Source organism: Scyliorhinus canicula, chromosome 2, assembly GCF_902713615.1.
Source record: "Scyliorhinus canicula chromosome 2, sScyCan1.1, whole genome shotgun sequence".
Classification (NCBI taxonomy): domain Eukaryota; kingdom Metazoa; phylum Chordata; class Chondrichthyes; order Carcharhiniformes; family Scyliorhinidae; genus Scyliorhinus; species Scyliorhinus canicula.
In genome coordinates, this window is record NC_052147.1 from 45117647 (window position 1) to 45135875 (window position 18229).

An 18229-nucleotide genomic window follows, 5' to 3' on the forward strand; every position below is an offset into this window, starting at 1 on the left:
GCTGATATCCAAAAAGGACAAAGACCTAACGGAGTGCGGATCATATAGACCCATTTCGCTGCTCAACATGGATGCAAAGATACTCACAAAAGTCCTGGCCAACCAGCTGGAGGACTGCGTACCAGAGGTGGTTGCAGAGGACCAGACAGGCTTTGTCAAAGGCAGACAGCTAACTGTGAACATCAAGCGCTTGCTGAACGTGACAATGACCCCATCTGGGGAGACAACACCAGAGGTGATCGTCTCCCTGGACGCCGAAAAGGCCTTCGACAGAGTCGAGGGGAAATACCTCATTGAGGTACTAGAGCGGTTTGGGCTAGGGGCAGGGTTCACCTCATGGGTGAAACTCCTATCCAACTCCCCCAAAGGTGAGCGTATGGACCAGTGCTACCAGCTCTGAATACTTCCAGCTACAGAGAGACACAAAGCAGGGCTGCCCGCTGTCCCCGCTTCTGTTCTCCCTGGCCATTGAGCCACAGGCGATCTCCCTGGGAGAGGTAAGAGGCTGGAAGGGAATCCAAAGAGGAGGCAGAGAGCACAGAGTCTCACTCTATGAAGATGACCTGCTCCTCTACAGCTTGGACCCGCAGAGCGGCATGAAAACAGTCCTGAAGCTCCTGGGAGAATTCTGAACCTTCCCGGGCTACAAACTCAATCTAGGCAAAAGCAAAGGTTTCCCGGTGAACGCGAGAGGGGGAGGGGCAGAGCTGGGGGATCTACCATTTAAAATAGCCTGGAACAAATTCCGCTACCTGGGGATCCAGGTTGTCCAAGTGAAACCTGACCAGTCTGGCGGAGGAAGTCAAAAAGGACCTACAGAGATGGGATCCACTCCCGCTTTCCCTGGCGGGGAGGGTGCAGACGATCAAGATGGACGTACTGCCCAGGTTCCTCTTCCTGTTTAGATCCATACCGATCGACATTCCCAAGGCCTTTTTCCATTCAATAGAGAAGATGATTATGGTGTTTGTGTGTGTGTTTGGGGGGGAGAATCCAAGAATCCCCAAAACAGTACTACAAAGGAGAAGAAACATGGGGGACCTAGCCCTCCCAAACTTGCAATACTACCACTGGGCAGCCACGGTGGAGGGGGTGGGTAAATGACCCAGTCACGGAATGGATGAGGATGGACAAGTCGTCATGTACAGGGACGACCCTCCGGGCCCTCGCCAAGGCAGCGCTCCCATTCCCACCGGCAAAACACTCCACAAGCCCAGTGGTGATAGTGACCCTGAGATCCTGGAACCAGATGAGGCAGCATTTGGGGCTGACCAATATGTCCATCATGCCCCCCCCCTCCCCTCTGCAGCAACCATAGGTTTTCACCAGCCACGATTAACACCACCTTCAAGGGGTCGAGACAGGAAGGGGGGGACACTGACATTTAGGGACTTTTACAAGGTGACAGAATAGCGACCTTAGAGCAGCGGACAGAGGGACTGGACATACCAAAGGGGAACAGACCCCAACATTTACAGGTCAAAAACTTTCTCTGCAAGTAGACAACTACATACCCACGAACCCCAAAAAGCACAATGCTGGAGGAGTTATTGGACGCAGGCAGTCTGGGGAGGGGAAACTGTCGGGGCCTTTTCGGACAACTCTTAGAAAGGACACGCTCCCCGCTGGACGAAACTCGGAAAAAATGGGAGGAAGAACTAGGGATGGAAATAGGGTGGAGACTCTGGAGCAAAGCTTTGGGTAGGGCTAATTCCACCTGCTCATGCACAAGACAGCTGAAAGTGGTGCACAGAGCGCACCTGACAAGAACCACAATAAGCAGGTTCTTCCCGGAGGTGGAGGACCAATATGAATGGTGCCAGGGAGGTCCGGTCAACCATGCCCACATGTTCTGGGCATACCCCAGGATTGTCAGGTTCTGGACAGCCTTCATCGAGGCAATGTCCAAGGTTGTGGGGGTGAAGGTGGAGCCATGCCGAGAGTGGCAGCCTTTGGGGTATCAGACCAGCCAGAACTATTCAAGGGGAAGAGGGCGGATGCCCTTGCCTTTGCTCCCCTAATCGCCTGCCAGAGAACCCGCTCGGCTGGCAATCAGCAGCACCACCCACAGCTGCAGACTGGCTGGTGGACTGATCGGAGTTTCTCCACCTGGAGAAGATCAAGTTCACCATGCGAGGGTCAGAGGTTAGCTTCCACAAAAACTGTTTGAAGCCAACAGCCAATAGAACGGGGAGATTGGGGCGCACGAGAGCCAACGGGGCCACAGGGATCTGACAGGAAATGAAAAGGGGGAAAAGGGGAGAGGAAAGACTTCTGGGAAAAGGCAATGGAGGCCTGAAAACAAGCGACACAGAGACCAGAAAGCCGAGAACAAGAGCGCAGGAAAGAAACGGAACCCCGAAGGGAAGGCCGAAAACATGGATGGGGGTGAAGGAAGGGGGAGGGCCCAACTAAAAAGGAGGAGGAGGGAAATGAGAACACTGCCCACTTGTAAATAACAAATGACTACCCACTGTACAGTGAAGGGCCCAGGAAAGGGCCCTGAAACAATGAGGGAAGGGGACGGAGGGGGGTGACGGGCCCGACACAAAGGAAACTAATATGCACAGTGTAATTGGCACAGTCACCCTGACTGCTTGTATAGTGTATAATACGTAAAAACTTCAATAAAACATATTTTAAAATAACTAAAAGCGGGGGGTGTTGGGTTTAGGGGGGCTATTTTCAATTTTGGGCTTTTGCAAATTTTACCTGGTCTACACAGATTTGTTTATTTGGTGTTCCAATCAATTTGCCAATTACGATAAGATGTAAATTGGCAGCACGGTAGCACAGTGGTTAGCACTGTTGCTTCACAGCGCCAGGGTCCCGGGTTTGATTCCCACTTGGGTCACTGTCTGTGCGGAGTCTGCACGTTCTCCCCGTGTCTGCGTGGGTTTCCTCCGGGTTCTCCGGTTTCCTCCCACAAGTCCCGAAAGACGTGCTTGCTAGGTGAATTGGACATTCTGAATTCTCCCTCTGTGTACCCGAACAGGCGCCAGAGTGTGGCGACGAGGGGATTTTCATAGTAACTTCATTGCAGTGTTAATGTAAGCCTATTTATGACAATAATAAAGATTATTACACCTTGATGGCACGATAGCTTCCATTTTCCACTCAGTGCAGAGTGCTGGCTCAGGTGAGAAAAGCTGTGTGCAGCTTTCCAGCTGCGCAGTTGGGCTTTCTCCCCAGAGAAACCAGGGCTCCACAGAGAGCGGGGTGCTTAAAAATGCGTTTCCCCTGCCCCCACGGATATGGGGAACTCCTCCCACTCAAAAACACCTGAGCAATCCTGCCCCCACAGAACTGGGGCACCTCACTGTTTTCTAATTCTGGCGAAACATAGTGTTTTGCCACCCTTTATGCTCACGTTGGACGCGGATGTAAATTTGCGTCCAATGAGTTTATACACTTTTTAAACACATTCATGCCTACTTTTAACAATCCCAATGGGCACTGTACCTACCTCCCTCAAAGGGAACCTTACCTGCCCAAAGGTGTCCATGAAGGGTCCCAAAGGTGCATCCTATCTCCCCAAAGAACTTGGCAGCTTTAAACCCTCTCTTCAAACAAGACCCTCCCGAGTTGTGTTTTGGATATCCCAGTTATGAAAATTGAATCTGTTGAAGGTAGCTGCACATCATGTCCACATGTATGGCTGCTTCCGGGATCCATGCATATACAAAGTACAACCCGTTCCCTATCTGGCAAAAATGGTGGGTGCTGGCAGGTGGGACTTGCAGAATTTGTTTCCGACCCTGTTTTGTTTGAACTGGAGACCCTCCACAACTTAATGAAAATTCAGGCCTTATTTATCACTCAAGCACCATCGCTAAAACAGATGATCTGATCATTTAGTCAGTTTGTGGGGTGTTACTATTCGTAAATTGTTGCCCTAGTTTCGACCAAAATGGCTACATTTTGAACTAATTCAGTGGGAAGTGTTTTGGGATATCTCAAAGATGCAGAAGATGCTTTAAAAATGCCAGTTCATTATTTTTCTTTTGGTACATAATGCTGCAGTTCAGTAATCTTCCTTACATTTAGTTTATGCTCATCTTTGAAAAATAAAAAAAATATGATCGTAGTCGTGTGGCCACTTTAAGGGCCTTCTCCAACCACATGACCTGTTCGGGGCCTATCGCGTGGGAGCATACACATCCTGACCGATGGGGGGAAAAGCGCAGGGCCCTGGGAGCGGGGTCCCAGGCAGAGTGGACGTGGGAGCGAGAGTGAAGACCTGTTTAGTCACCCTGTGCATAGTTTACCTTTACTTGTTACCAATAAACCCTTGATCAGTGTACTGGAAATATTCCTAGAATTGCCTTGAGGTACCACAGTAATTGTGACAAAAAATGAATTATGTTCATTTTAGTTTTGCCTCGGTGTTCATCCCTGTAAATCCAGCTGTGATACTGCATTTAGGAAGTGAACTAAATCTAGCTACAACTAGAATCTTGTATTAAGTCCAACATGATTTGAATGCCTAATTTCATTTCCTGCAAGGTTTGAAAGAGGAGCCAAGCTCCAAATGTAAAAGATGTACACACATTGCTGGGGCGGCACAGTGGTTAGCACTGTTGCCTCACAGCACCAGGTACCTAGGTTCAATTCCAGCCTTGGGTGACTGTCTGTGTGGAGTTTACACTTTCTCCCCGTGTCTGCCTGCGTTTCCCCCAAGTGCTCCGGTTTCCTCCCATACTCCAAAGATGTGCAGGTTAAGTTGATTGGACGTGCTAAATTGCCCCAGGGATGTTCAAGTTAGGTAGTAGGGATAGGTCGGGGGTATGGGGAGTGGATGGGGGTAGAGTACACCATTGGAGGGTTGGTGCAGACTCAATGGACCAAATAGCCTCCTTCTGATCCATAGGGATTCTATGATTCTATGATTTCTATGATTCTATGATTCTATGATTGCAGTTGGTTAGTTTTGCATTTGTCAGCCAGTTATTTTAAAATCTGTCGTTGATTAAAAATCCAAAAGGCCTACTTAAATGGTGTAAAGGTATTGAATGGCAGGAGCTGTTTACAGTATTAAGTTAGTAAATGAATTGAGCAGAAAACAATCTTCTCAGAAAGATAAGTTAGATGAACTGGCTCCCATATTTAAAAATATGTATGAGAAAAGGCATGTGTATTAAAAAGCTATCTATGAATAAATATATGTATGATATCATGGTTAGTTTTATTACTTGTTCATAAAATAGTTTTGTTTAATAATTCAAATTTAAAATGAGGTCTGAAATTCAGAGGAGCCATAGGTTAACAAAACTGGATAAAGATTGCTGGAAGCTTAGAATAATTCCAGTGGCTAAACATTGAATAGGAAAGATGTGCTGTTCATTACTCCAGCTTGTTATTGAAAGCTAACCTCAAGATCAAGGCTAATGTAAATCTCTTCACGCACAAAAACTTGGAACTTAGCCAAGATGGTGTTCTAAGATGCAGAAGCTGAAGAAAATCTAGAATAAGAAGGATAGAACAGATTCCCAAATGTAACAGTTATAACATTGCAAGGAGCAACATGGATGGCTGAATGTACAACTCCATCTTGTGGCCACTGAGTATGCTTTGATTTCCTGGGTCTGAACGTTGTATTTCTTGCTCATACCACGAATTTATGGAAAAGCAATTTCCAATTAACTGTACCAGATTATTCTGTCAAAGTACAAGTGATGCGAGTAACACTCAGTGTTACTTATGCATAACTGGTGCAGCAACATTAGGACAGGGCAGATACGGGGTTAAAGGCAAAGATTCCAAAGTTGTTGACGGGGTTGTTGCTGCTCCACTGTTAACTTCTCAAAAAATGGCACCTCACCATTTACCTCACCATTGATGTGCATTGATTGATATGGAGTTGCTATATTTGCATGGTAGATACAAACTAAACACACCACAGATGTCCCTTTTCCATGTTTCTCTTAATTCAACCTCTCTTTCCCTCACCTGAGCCTACAGTTAGCACATGCAAGAAAGACATTTCGATTTGGAACTCTGGAAAGCTAGAGTATTCCATGGCCATGTTTGAAGAAGAACATAGAATGTGGCATGGTTAGCTTATATACCTCAACAAAGACCACCTATAAAAAAGAATTTGCTGATAATGTAGAAACATAGGAACAGACCATTTGAGCCAGTTCTATTTTTCATTTAAACCATAGATGACCTGTAACTCAGCCCCCTTTGTCTTTGCTCCAAATCCCTTGGTACTCTCATCTAATGAAAAACTATCAATCTCAGTTTTGAAAGCCCCAATTCGCCAGCATCCACAATCATTTTGGGAAGAGAGTACCAGATTCCCCCTACCATTTTTGTGAAGAAGTGTCCTCCTAATAGGCCCGATCTCCAAGACAGCATGCAAATTTATGCCACCACCCTCTTCCCCCTCCTTGGAGCCACCTCCCTTTCATCAACCTTCAGATACTTTGTCAAAAAATGTAATTAAATTCGTCAAGCACAATCTTCCTTTTACAAATCCATGCTGGATCTCCTTTTAGTCCAAGTGTTTGTTGATATTTTCCCTGATTATTGTTTCTAAAACCTTGTGCACTATTGATGTCAAACTGACCAGCCTGAACTGATTTTACTGATTGCTGTTTGTGAGTCTATGTGCTATGCGTAGATTCCCTCTAACAACAATGAGTGAACGGTGTTATATAAAAGCAGGCTCCTTCTATTTATAATCATCAAACGTTTTGCTGAAATAAGTTTAATTGACAGAAACAGAAAATCATACAAGTGAAAAAAATCACAACCATCAAATCCCTTGAATTACAGGCTATGCTGTCCTGAGCTATACAACCATTTTGCAAATCTCCTCTTTATCCTGTCAAGGACCATCACATCCTTCCTAAAGTGTAGTGACCCGAATGACATACAAACATATGAAGAAAGGGCAGAAGTAGGCCATATAGCCCCTTGAGCCTGCTCCGCCATTTAATAAGATCTTGGCTGATCTGAAAAGTCTGCGAACTCACCCCCTTGCATCCCAAGAATCCAACCACCTCTGCCTTAAAAATATTCCAAGACTTTCACAAGCTAATTTTGGAGTTTGTATGGGCAGGTAAGGTGCCAAGGGTCAGCAGGACCCTGTTGCAAAGGCAGAGGCAGGAGGGAGGGTTGTGGCTCCCAAATGTGTTGCACTATTACTGGGTGGCGAATGTTGAGAAGATGAGGCGATGGTGGGGTAGGGGAGAGGGCTGAGCCAGGTTGGAGGAGGATTAGGGGATGAGTCTGAATGTCCTGGTAAAGGCCCTGCTGCCGTTCTCCCCAGGGACGTATACGAGTAGCCCAGTGGTGGAGCCGTTGGTTAAAATCTGGAACCAATGGAAGGTTTAGGTTTGGTGAGGGCTTCACTGACTGGGTGCGATTGCTCTACCAGGCGCCGGTAGCGAGTGTGTGCACGAACCGGCTGAGATCTGGGTAGTTTAAGCTACACCGAGGGACGAGGCAGGGGTGCCCACTCTCCCTGTTGCTGTTCGCTCTGGCTATAGAGCAGTTGACCATGGTGCTGAGAGCATCAAGGAAGTGGCAGGAGCTGGTTCGGGGGAGGCGTTGGAGCACCGGGTTTCGCTGTACACGGACGATCTGCTCTTATACATCTCGGACCCGGTGGAAGGGATGGGGGAGTGTTATGCAGATCTTGGGGGAATTTGGCAGGTTCTCGGGGTACAAATTGAACATGGGAAAAAATGAATTGTTCGTGATCCAGGCAAGGGGGCAGGAGAGGAGACTGAAGGAGCTGGCACTCAGGATGGTAGAGAGGAGATTTTGTTACCTGGGAATACAGGTGGCTCAGAAATGGGAGGCATTACACAGGCACAACCTAACCCGGCTGGTGGAGCAAATGGAGGGGGACTTTAAAAGATGGGATATGCTCCTGCTATCGCTGGCGTGGAGGGTGCAGACAATGAAAATGACGGTGCTAACCAGATTTTTGTTTGTCTTCCAGTTCCTCCCCATCTTCATCCCAAAGACCTTTTTCAAGCGGGTAAACAAGATTATTTTGGGCTTTGTATGGGCGAATAAAACCCCAGGGGTGAAGAAAATGTTGTTGGAGCGCAGTCTGGGGGAGGGTGGGTTGGCGCTGCTGAACTTCTGCAACTACTACTGGGCGGCGAATATAGTGATGATTAGGAAGTGGCTAATGGGGGAGGGGTTGGCATGGGAGTGGTTGGAGGCGGCGTCATGCAAAGGCACCAGATTGGGAGCACTGGTAACGGCACCTCTGCCGTTCTCACCGGCCCGTTACTCCACTAGCCCGGTAGTGGTGGAGGCATTGAGGATCTGGGGGCAATGGAGGAGGTATAAAAAGGTGGAGGGTGCATTGGTCTGGACCCCGATTTGCAATAACCACAGGTTTGCGCCAGGCAGGATAGATGGCGGGTTCCAAAGTTGGCAGAGAGCGGGAATTAGGCGGATGGGAGATCTATTCATAGACGGGAGTTTTCCCAGTCTGAAGGCGCTGGAGGATAAGTTCAAGCTGCCGCCTGGGAATGGTTCCAGATATTTACAAGTCCTGGACTTTATGAGGAAACAGGTGTTGGCTTTCCCGCTGATCCCGCCATGGGGGATACAGGATAGAGTAGTGTCCGGTACCTGGTGGGAGCGGGGAAAGTGTTGGATATCTATCAGGTGTTGTTGGAGGTGGAGGAGACCCCGGTGGAGGAACTGAAGGGCAAGTGGGAGGTGGAGCTAGGTAGGGAGTTAGAGGCGGGTCTGTGGGTGGACACCCTAAGCAGGGTTAATTCCTCCTCATCATGTGCCTGGCTCAGTCTAATACAGTTTAAGGTCGTACACCAGGCACACATGGCGGTAGCGAGGATGAGCAAGTTTCTCGGGGTCGAAGATAGATGTGCGAGATGTGCGGGAAGCCCAGTGGACCATGTCCATATGCTTTGGGCATGCCTGAAGCTTGGTGGATTCTGGCAGGGGTTTGCCAAGGCAATGTCCAAGGTGCTAGGTACGCGGGTGGTGCCGAGTCCAGAGGTGGCCATCTTTGGGGTGTCAGAAGACCCGGGAGTTCAGGGAGTGAAAGAGGCCGACGTTTTGGCCTTTGCCTCCCTGGTAGCCCGGAGACGGATCCTTTTAATGTGGAGGGACTGGAAGCCCCTGAGTGTGGAGACTTGGGTCAGTGACATGGCTGGGTTTCTCAAGCTGAAGAAGATAAAGTTTGCCTTAAGGGGGTCAATGCTGGGGTTCTCTCGGAGGTGACAGCCGTGCGTCGACTTTCTCAGGCAAAATGTAAATGTCAGCAGAAGCAGCATTCTGTGGGGGTGGGGTGGGGAGGGAGGGTAGGAGCAATATGGTTAAGGGATGTACAGAAGGGGTTGGGTGGGAAATGTCTAGTTTACCACGCTGATGTTAATGTTATTATTGTTTTGTTTGTTATTATTATAAAAATTTTGCAAATGCTTCAATAAAAATATATATTTTTTAAAATCTGGAACCAATTTAGGGGGCATTTTAAACCAGCGTTGACCCTGTTATGTGGGGCCCCGAGGGGGCTGGATGGAATGTATAGGTGATGGCGGGATGAAGGATTAGTGCATGTAAGGGACATGTTTGTTGAGGCCAAATTTGAGGGTCTGGAGGAACAGCAGGAGAAGTTTGAATTACCATGGGATAGTGAGTTTAGGTATTGGCAGGTGCGGGACTTTCCACGTAAGGAAGTGCCCTCGTTTCCCCAGGTACCAGAATTCATGCTGTTACAAAAATTGTTGCTCCCGGATGTGTGCTCCCGGAAGGAAGGATTGAAGATATCTATGGGTGGTTGGGAGAGAAGGGCACCTTAGTCAAGAGGATCAGGTGGAAGTGGGAGGAAGAGTTGAGGAGGGAATTAGGTTGGGGACTTTGGAGTGAGGTAATGCATCGAGTCAATGCAACCTCCTCCTGCACAAGGATGAGCCTTATACAATTTAAGGTGGTGCACAGAGTCCATATGACTCTGGCCTGGATGAATACAAGAGGTGTGGGAGGGGGCTGGCAAACCATTCTCATAAGTTTGCAGGGCCTGATTTCATGTGGTAAACCTCTATGATTCTATGTCAGACATTCAATCATCACATTCTCGCTATGCATGCTGGGCAGGTTGGTGAGACAATGGAGCCCTGCAGCACGGTGCTATCTGTATTGGAGCTCTCAGGCTGTGACATTTCCATTTCTGATGAGAGGACCCCATAACATTTGCACTCCCCACTGCCGCTTGCATCTGTGCCCTGCGCTCTTACCTTCATCTGAGACCCCATCCTCACCACGGTCAGTGGAGTGAGCTCCACGGTGGCATTCCATCTCGAGTGCATCCATCTCATAGTGGGTCAGGACATGCGGATTGGGCATCGCACCACCCGTTCTTCTGCACTCCGCTGCTTTCTGGCTTCTCTTCTCCTGAAAGGGAAGGATAGATTTTATCATTGATGCTCCCTCTCCCTGAAGCACCATTGGAGCTTGCCACCAGCACCAACCCAAACCACCCCCAAGAGCCAGGTTTTTGGACATGTCAGGGTAGCACATCTCATCCTCCAATGCACTCAGGCCAAACATGCAGACATCCCAGCCATGGCAGTGCCAGTTGGCACACACATTCTTAAACCCTTGAATAGTACAAGGAAAACCACCTGACTACAGTTTTCCACACAGGATATCTCTGTACTTGCCTTTGCCAACCATAAAATATCGTTGAACATTTTGTGGCCCTGAAGCTAGGTGACGCACCACATTGTACCCGCCAGCTCTAACTAGGCCTTTTTGGTGACCTGTGGTGGCCTCCTCGTGCCATCCATGGGCATCAAAATGCTCCACCTGGCACAGAGCTCCTGCACCAGAATTCCAAGGCATTCATCAGAACACCAGGGGACAGAGTGCCCACTGGACTTGCCTTCCCGACTTCCATACCTACTAAGTGCTGAAGACATTATCGCAAACCATGCTTCCTTCTTCACAGAAAATAAAGTGCAGAAGAGGCCCTTCGGCCCACTGAGTCTGCACTGATGCTTGAAAAACACCTGACCTACCTACCTAACCCCGTTTGCCCATAGCTTTGAATGTTATTACGTGCCAAATGCCTCATCCAGGCACTTTTTAAAGGATGTGAGGAAATCCGCCTCTACCACCCTCCCAGACAATGCATTCCAGACCATCACCACCCTCTGGGTAAAAAAAAGTCTTTCCTCATATCCCCCTGCTCCTCACCTTGAACTTATGTCCCCTTGTGACTGACCCTTCAACTAAGGGGAACAGCTTCTCCCTTTCCATCCTGTCAATGATGCCTCATAATATTGTACACCTCGATCAGGTCACTCAGTCTTCTCTGATCCAATGAAAACAACCCAAGCGTATCCATCTGTTATAACCCGCACTGGTCCTATGAGGTAGGGATGATCAGTTACCCTGTGGATCTTGCAGAGTACGAGCTGCCCCCATAAAGGGACAGGAGATCCTTAACAATGTTACTTTGTATGAATAGAGTCAGCCAGTAAGGCACAGACTAGAGAAGACCTAGTAGGGAACTACTGGAGCTGTAAAAAATAGTTAACGTGTTAAATCAAATAAGTTTTGTTTCTCAACCAACTCAGTGTGAACTTTTCATTGCCCTTACAAAACCAACCTCTCTTCATAACTTATATGTTCCATCCCATGCAACATCTTGGTGAATTGCCTCTGCACCCCCTCCAGTGCAATCACATCCTTCCTGTAATGTGACAACCAGAACTGCACACAGCACTCCAGCTGTGACCTTACCAAAGTTCTTATATAACTCCAACATGGCCTCGCTGCCATAATCTATGCCTTGATTGATAAAGGCAATGGCCTATATGCCTTTTTTTACCCCTCTATTAAACTGCCCTCCTACCTTCCAAGATTTGTGGACAAACACACCAAGCTTTCATTGTTCCTCAGAACTTCCCAATGTCATGCCGTTCATTGAATACTTCCTTGTCAAATTTCTTCTTCCAAATGCATCACCTCACACTTTTCAGGGTTAAATTCCATTGTGGTAGTTACCACTGATGTATATACTGTATATATATATGTGTTCTACGGTAAGGCCCCTGTACTACAGGTACGGGGGTAGATCCGGGCCTGCTGGCTCCGCCCAATAGGCGGAGTATAAATATGCATGCTCCCCGTACAGCAGCCATTTCGTCAGCTGCTGTTGGAGGCCACACATCTCAGTGTAATAAAGCCTCGATTACATTCTACTCTCATCTTCTCATAATTGATAGTGCATCATCCATCTGCCAATTTTCTGCCCATTTGACCACCCCGTCTATATCTTCTTGTAATCCAAGACACTCAACTTCACTGTTAACCACCCGGCCAATCTTTGTGTCATCTGTAAACTTACTGAACCTACACCCCACATAACTATGTAGGGTCACATATGTTGTTTATGTAAATGACATATGTCATCTGTGTCATTTATATAAATGACAAACAGTAGGGGACCCAGCACAGATCCCTGTGGTACGTCACTGGATTCTGACTTCCAGTCACTAAAGCATCTGTCTGTCATCAACCTCTGTCTCCTACAGCTCAGCCAATTTTGAATCCACCTTATCAAGTTACGCTGTATCTCATTTGCCTTCTTTATAAGTCTCCCATGTGAGGCCATGTCAAAGGCTTTGCTGAAATCCGTGTAAACTACATCAACTGCACTCCCCTCATCTACAGACCTGGTCACATGCTCAAAAATTTAAATCAAATTTTTTAGGCCTGACCTCCTTCTGACAAATCCACACTGACTATTCCTGATCAAACTTTGCCTCTCCAAGTGGAGATAGGTCCTCTCCTTCAGAATTTTCTCCAGTAGTTTCCCTCCTTGTTTTACAGAAAATTCCCTCTGCCTCCTTTGCAACCCCCGACAACCCACAGGTTTCTGGCTGCAGAGTTTTTAAACACTCCCACTGGGGCCCCATCAGTGCCCGACTTGTTCCCATCACCAATCTGCGCCCTTCCCCCGACACTGTCAGGCCGAATTGGACACCCAGCGTGAAATCGCGTTGACAATGTGACCTCACCCGGGAGAGAACTCTACACCCGTTTCCGGGCCGGTGGCATTGTGTGCAGGCCAAGCGTGAAATTCAGGCCTCGGTGTATTCAGTGTTTCCTTTCCCCTCTGCATTAGGAAGCAAAATACAGCTCCCAGTGGTGATGCAAAAACTGGCACCAGTCCATGCTTTCCATTAACATTGCTTGTCACTTCTAGTTCAGGTAAATAAATTAAGTGATTTTGGAATGAACGACGAGTACATTTGCCCTTGTCAGGATTGTCTAGTCGGCTGATTCTTGTATAAGGCCCAAGGCTGAACCTAATAAAGCTGAGAGTGAGCGCACTTGGTATATATTTCCGTTCTCTCATTTTAAATGATTCACCTGTGGAAGGTGCAGTGCTCCGAAAGCTAGTGATTTGAAACAAATCTGTTGGACTTTAACCTGGTGTTGTAAGAATTCTTACTCTTCTTATGCAGACAGAGGGCCTGACGGAGGCACTGAATGAACGCTTTGCATCTATCTATATTTAATATTGCAGTTTAGGGGGTGTGAGTAGAGACATTTGACAGGAAAAGGAATGATAAGAAAGGTTAAGGGCATAAGATCATGGGACATAGGAGCAGAATTAGGCCATTAGGCCCAACGGGTCTGCTCCACAATTTAATCATAAATAGGTTGGCACAATGTGGAGATAACAGGAGCTATGAGCACAATCTTTCAATCCTCTTTGGTGATGGAAGTTAGCAGCATTGGAGTTAAAAGGTTGCATTTGGAATTGTAATCTGGGCAATTTAACTCAGTCTGGTATTCCTTGCGAGCCAAGTACAGCTATGGGGCGCGGTAAAATAAGGGAACCTTTCCTACGTTAAATCCTGATTCTGGGAAATCGTTTTCACTGTGGGATATTGATTTACTTGCAGAATGCTACAGCTCCGCTGTCATTACTACGGCATCATCAATCCAATTTCCTACTTAAATGTATTCTCAGCTCCGACTGTTTGGCTCTTAATTATGTCCCGAAGGGCTGCGAATGAAGAAAGACGTGCATCAGCGTTTCTTGGGACCGAGCCTAATGAAGAGTGCATACCTTGGAGTGTTACTTAGCATTTCATGTAAGAACAGAAAATATGAGCATATGAAATGGCAGAAGGAGAAGGCCATATGGTCCTTCGAGCCTACTCTGCCATTCAATAAGATTAGGGCTGATCTTCCACATCAACTTTCCTTCTCCCTCGCTGTGAATTCAACCCCCTGGTTCCCAGGTACAAGCTGCCTAACCCCTAAAGTGATTGAGCACAGTGCCAACATCCATCACTCCATGGTGAGTGACCCCCTCAAAGAATCATGTCGTTATTTTTCAATTGTGGATTTTAAGGGGTGAAAACATCCAAGGTGAATGACTATCACCAGCTCTGAAAGGGAGATGGAAACCACAGTGCAGCCTATGGCAGAGTATACACGCAATCTACTGGCTGCGTCACGCCTGAATCAGAGTGGAACGCGGCCAAGAGATCCCAGGAGAAGCTTCTTCCGGAATTCCCAAAGACCGATATGCCTCGTGAGATCGAACCAGAGTTTAAAAACCGACTTAACCGTGCTGCCGCCAAATCGAACGGCCATCCGGCATCGATTGGCCTTGCGGAGGTGACCCCAGCCAGGCACCGTTCAGCACTGGTCCCCACAAATGGAACGGCACTCGGGGTCCCCCATGTGATCGGAAGCCCCTGGGTGGTCAGCATCTGTGCAGAGTGGCATGCTGACATTGCTGGTACCACCAAGGCACCTTGGCACTGCCAGTCTGGTACCCTTGAAGTGCCACCCTGGAACTCTAGCAGTGCCACCTGTGTGCCAGCTTGGCAGTTCCAGGGTGCCAGGAAGGCACTGCCAGGCTAGCAGGGTCACTGCCAGGGTGCCAGATTGGTATTTTGCCCACACCGTGGATCGGGCCCAGGGTGCCGTGCCTGTGTGAGGTGGGGTGTGGCCTGAGGACCCACTTTTGGGAGTTGGGGGTGTCCGAGCATCATGACAGAGGTGATACGACCATCAATTCACTCGAGACAAGTTCATTATCCCCTATGGATAATGCCATACAATGGCCCATAGGAGAAGCCCACAAGGGCAACAGCATAGCACAGATACAAATACAAGGGCAACAGCACAGATACAAACACAATGGTGGATTATTGACATAATACATTCACCACACTCACCCCCTGTTAAAAAAATGAAGTCCGGCGGGGGTGATGGGTTCATAGGTTCAGCCGGTCCGGCCCACGGATTGTGCGCTGTGATCGCCAAAGCTCTGGCGTTGTTGCTGGCCCGGGTGCCAAAATCGTCGGTGCTGGCATCGGTAGTGAGGGCGCTGGTGTGGGTACAGACGTGGACTCCGGGAGCGTCTCTTCTGGTGCTTCATTCCGGTGGATTGGTGAAGGGGGGTTGGCGGGCGGGAGGGAGCGCAGGAGCCATATAGGGGCGGGGGCGCTGGTCACGGTAGATTGGGCGGGATATGGTGGAGGGGCGGTAGTGGTGGACCAGCGGGCGCCAGGTCCTGGAGGGAGACCGTATCCTGTCGGCCATTGGGGTGTTCGATATAAGCGTACTGGGGATTGGAGTGTAGGAGCTCCTGGACCCTCTCAACCAGAGGATCGGACTTATGGCTCCTGACGTGCTTTCTGAGTAGGACTGGCCCCGGTGTCTTCAGCCACGATGGAAGCGAGGCCCCTGAGGTGGATCTTCTCAGGAAAACAAATAGGCGGTCATGAGGGGTCCCGTTTGTGGCCGCCCAAAGTAGGGACCTAATAGAGTGGAGCGCATTGGGGAGGACCACATGCCAGTGGGAAACTGGGAGACCATCGCGTTCTCCCCCTCCACCTGCCCATTTCCCCTGGTAGTCCTGCTCAAGGCGATACCCCTACTGAGCAGGTACTGATGCAGTTCGTCGCTCATGAACGACGAGTCCCGGTCACTGTGGACACAATTGGGGAAACCAAACAGGGTGAAGACATCATGTAGGGCTTTAATGACAGTGGACGTGGTCATGTCGGGGCAAGGGATTGAGGAAATATGTATTGCGGTTATTGGAGGGAAGGGGCCCTTTCAATTCGATACTGAGGCGCTCAAAGGGCCGGGATGCCTTTACCAGGTGGGCCTTATCTGGTTGATATGGTTTACACTCTGCACAGATCTGGCAGTCCCTGGTCATGGCTCTGACCTCCTCGGTGGAGTTGGGCAGGTTGCAGGCCTTGATATAGTGGATAAGCCGGGTGACCTCCGGCTGGGAGAGGTCATCGTGGATAGCCCGCGGTCGGTCATCTTGCGCCCTGGATCATGTGCCGCGGAACAGGGCATCTGGGGGCTTGTTGAGCTTCCCAGGACGATATACTATATCGTAATAATAGGTGGAGAATTCGATCCTCCACCTCAAGATCTTATCGTTCTTGATTTTGCCCCGCTGTGTATTGTCGAACATGAAGGCTGCCGATCGTTGTTCGGTGACGAGGGTAAACATCCTACCAGCGAGGTAGTGCCTCCAGTGCCATACGGCTTCCACGATGGCTTGGCCCTCCTTCTCGACTGAGGAGTGCTGAATTTCAGAGGTGGTGAGGAAGCGCGAAAAAAACGTGACCGGCCTGCCTGCTTGATTGAGGGTAGCGGCGAGAGCGACCTCTGATGTGTCGCTCTCCACTTGGGAGGGGACGGACTCGTCCACCACGCGCCTCTGATTGGCTTTGGTGATGTCCATCTTGATGCAGCTGAAGGACTGGTGGGCCTCAGTTGCCAGTGGGAAGATGGTGGCCTTGATTAGTGGGCGGGCTTTGTCCGCATAGTTGGGGACCCACTGGGCATAATATGAAAAGAACCCGAGTCACCTTTTCAGGGCCTTGGGGCAGTGGGGGAGGGGAAGTTGCAGGAGGGGGCGCATACGGTCAGGGTCGGGTCCTAGTTTACACGATGTAGCCGAGGATGGCTAGTCTGATTGTGCGGAAACGCATTTCTCCTTGTTGTACGTGAGGTTTAGGGTTTGGGCGGTTTGGAGGAATCTGTGGAGGTTGGCATCGTGGTCCTGCTGATCATGGCCGCAGATGGTGACATTGTCCAAGTACGGATATGTGGCCCGCAGCCCGTACTGATCCACCATTCGGTCCATCGTTCTTTGGAACACCGAAAACCTGTTCGTGACGCCAACGGGGACCCGGAGGAAGTGGAAGAGGCAGCAGTCTGCCTCAAAAGCCGTGTAGTGGTGGTCCTCCGGGCGGATTGGCAGCTAGCTGGTAGTATGCAGAATTCAGATCCACCATGGAGAACACCCCGTAGTGTGCGATCTGGTTTACTAGGTCTGCAATCCGGGGAAGGGGGTACCCATCGAGTTGCGTGTACTGGTGTATGGTTTGGCTGTAGTCTACAACCATCCGGTTCTTTCCCCCTGTCTTGACGACCTTGAGTTCTCCAGGGGCTTTACCCGGACAGTCATCATAGAGCTCCGGAGGTGCTTGGGTCGCAACTGGTCCAGGGTGACCGCGCTGAGTTGCGGGTAGTTGGCGTGGTCGGAGGTGCTGGGGCAGCTCCGCGATGGCTGCCCTTGTTGATCGTACGCATCGAGCGGCGTAGCAGCTGGCGGCCAAGATGGCGTCCCCCGCTGGTCGCGCGTGGCGGACGGTGAGGAAGATGGCGTCCAAGGTGGAGGCCCCCATGGATCGCACGTGGCAGGCCGCATGGGGGAGGATGGCCAAGATGGCGGCCCCTGTGAGTCGCACGTGCTGTGAGGGCTGGAAGGTGGCTGCCCCCACGGATAGCACGAGGCTGATTACACATCTGCAGGGGGCGGAATTGGCAGGCACGCTGCCACACTGCGGGGTCTGCAGGCCTGTGAGTCTGAGGATCGGGCCTGTGAGTTAGAGTTCTTGGACCTGGCCAGGCAAACTTTGGCGAAATGTCCTTTTCTCCCGCAGCTGCTGCAGTTCGCATTACGGGCCGGGCAATGCTGCCGGGGGCGTTGGGACTGGCCGCAGAAAGTGAAGGGTAGCCCCCGGCCGCGCGGCACAGGCCTGGGGTACTCTTTGGTCGGGGGTCCATGAAGGGGTCGCGTGGTCAGCCGGGAACGCGTTAAGGCTCTGCAACGCTACTTCCAGAGAGGAAGCTATCTTTACCGTCTGATCCAGGACCAGGGCCCCCGTTTCTAGTAGGCGCTGTCTCACGTAGTTGGACCGGACTCCCGCCACGTAGACATCTCGGA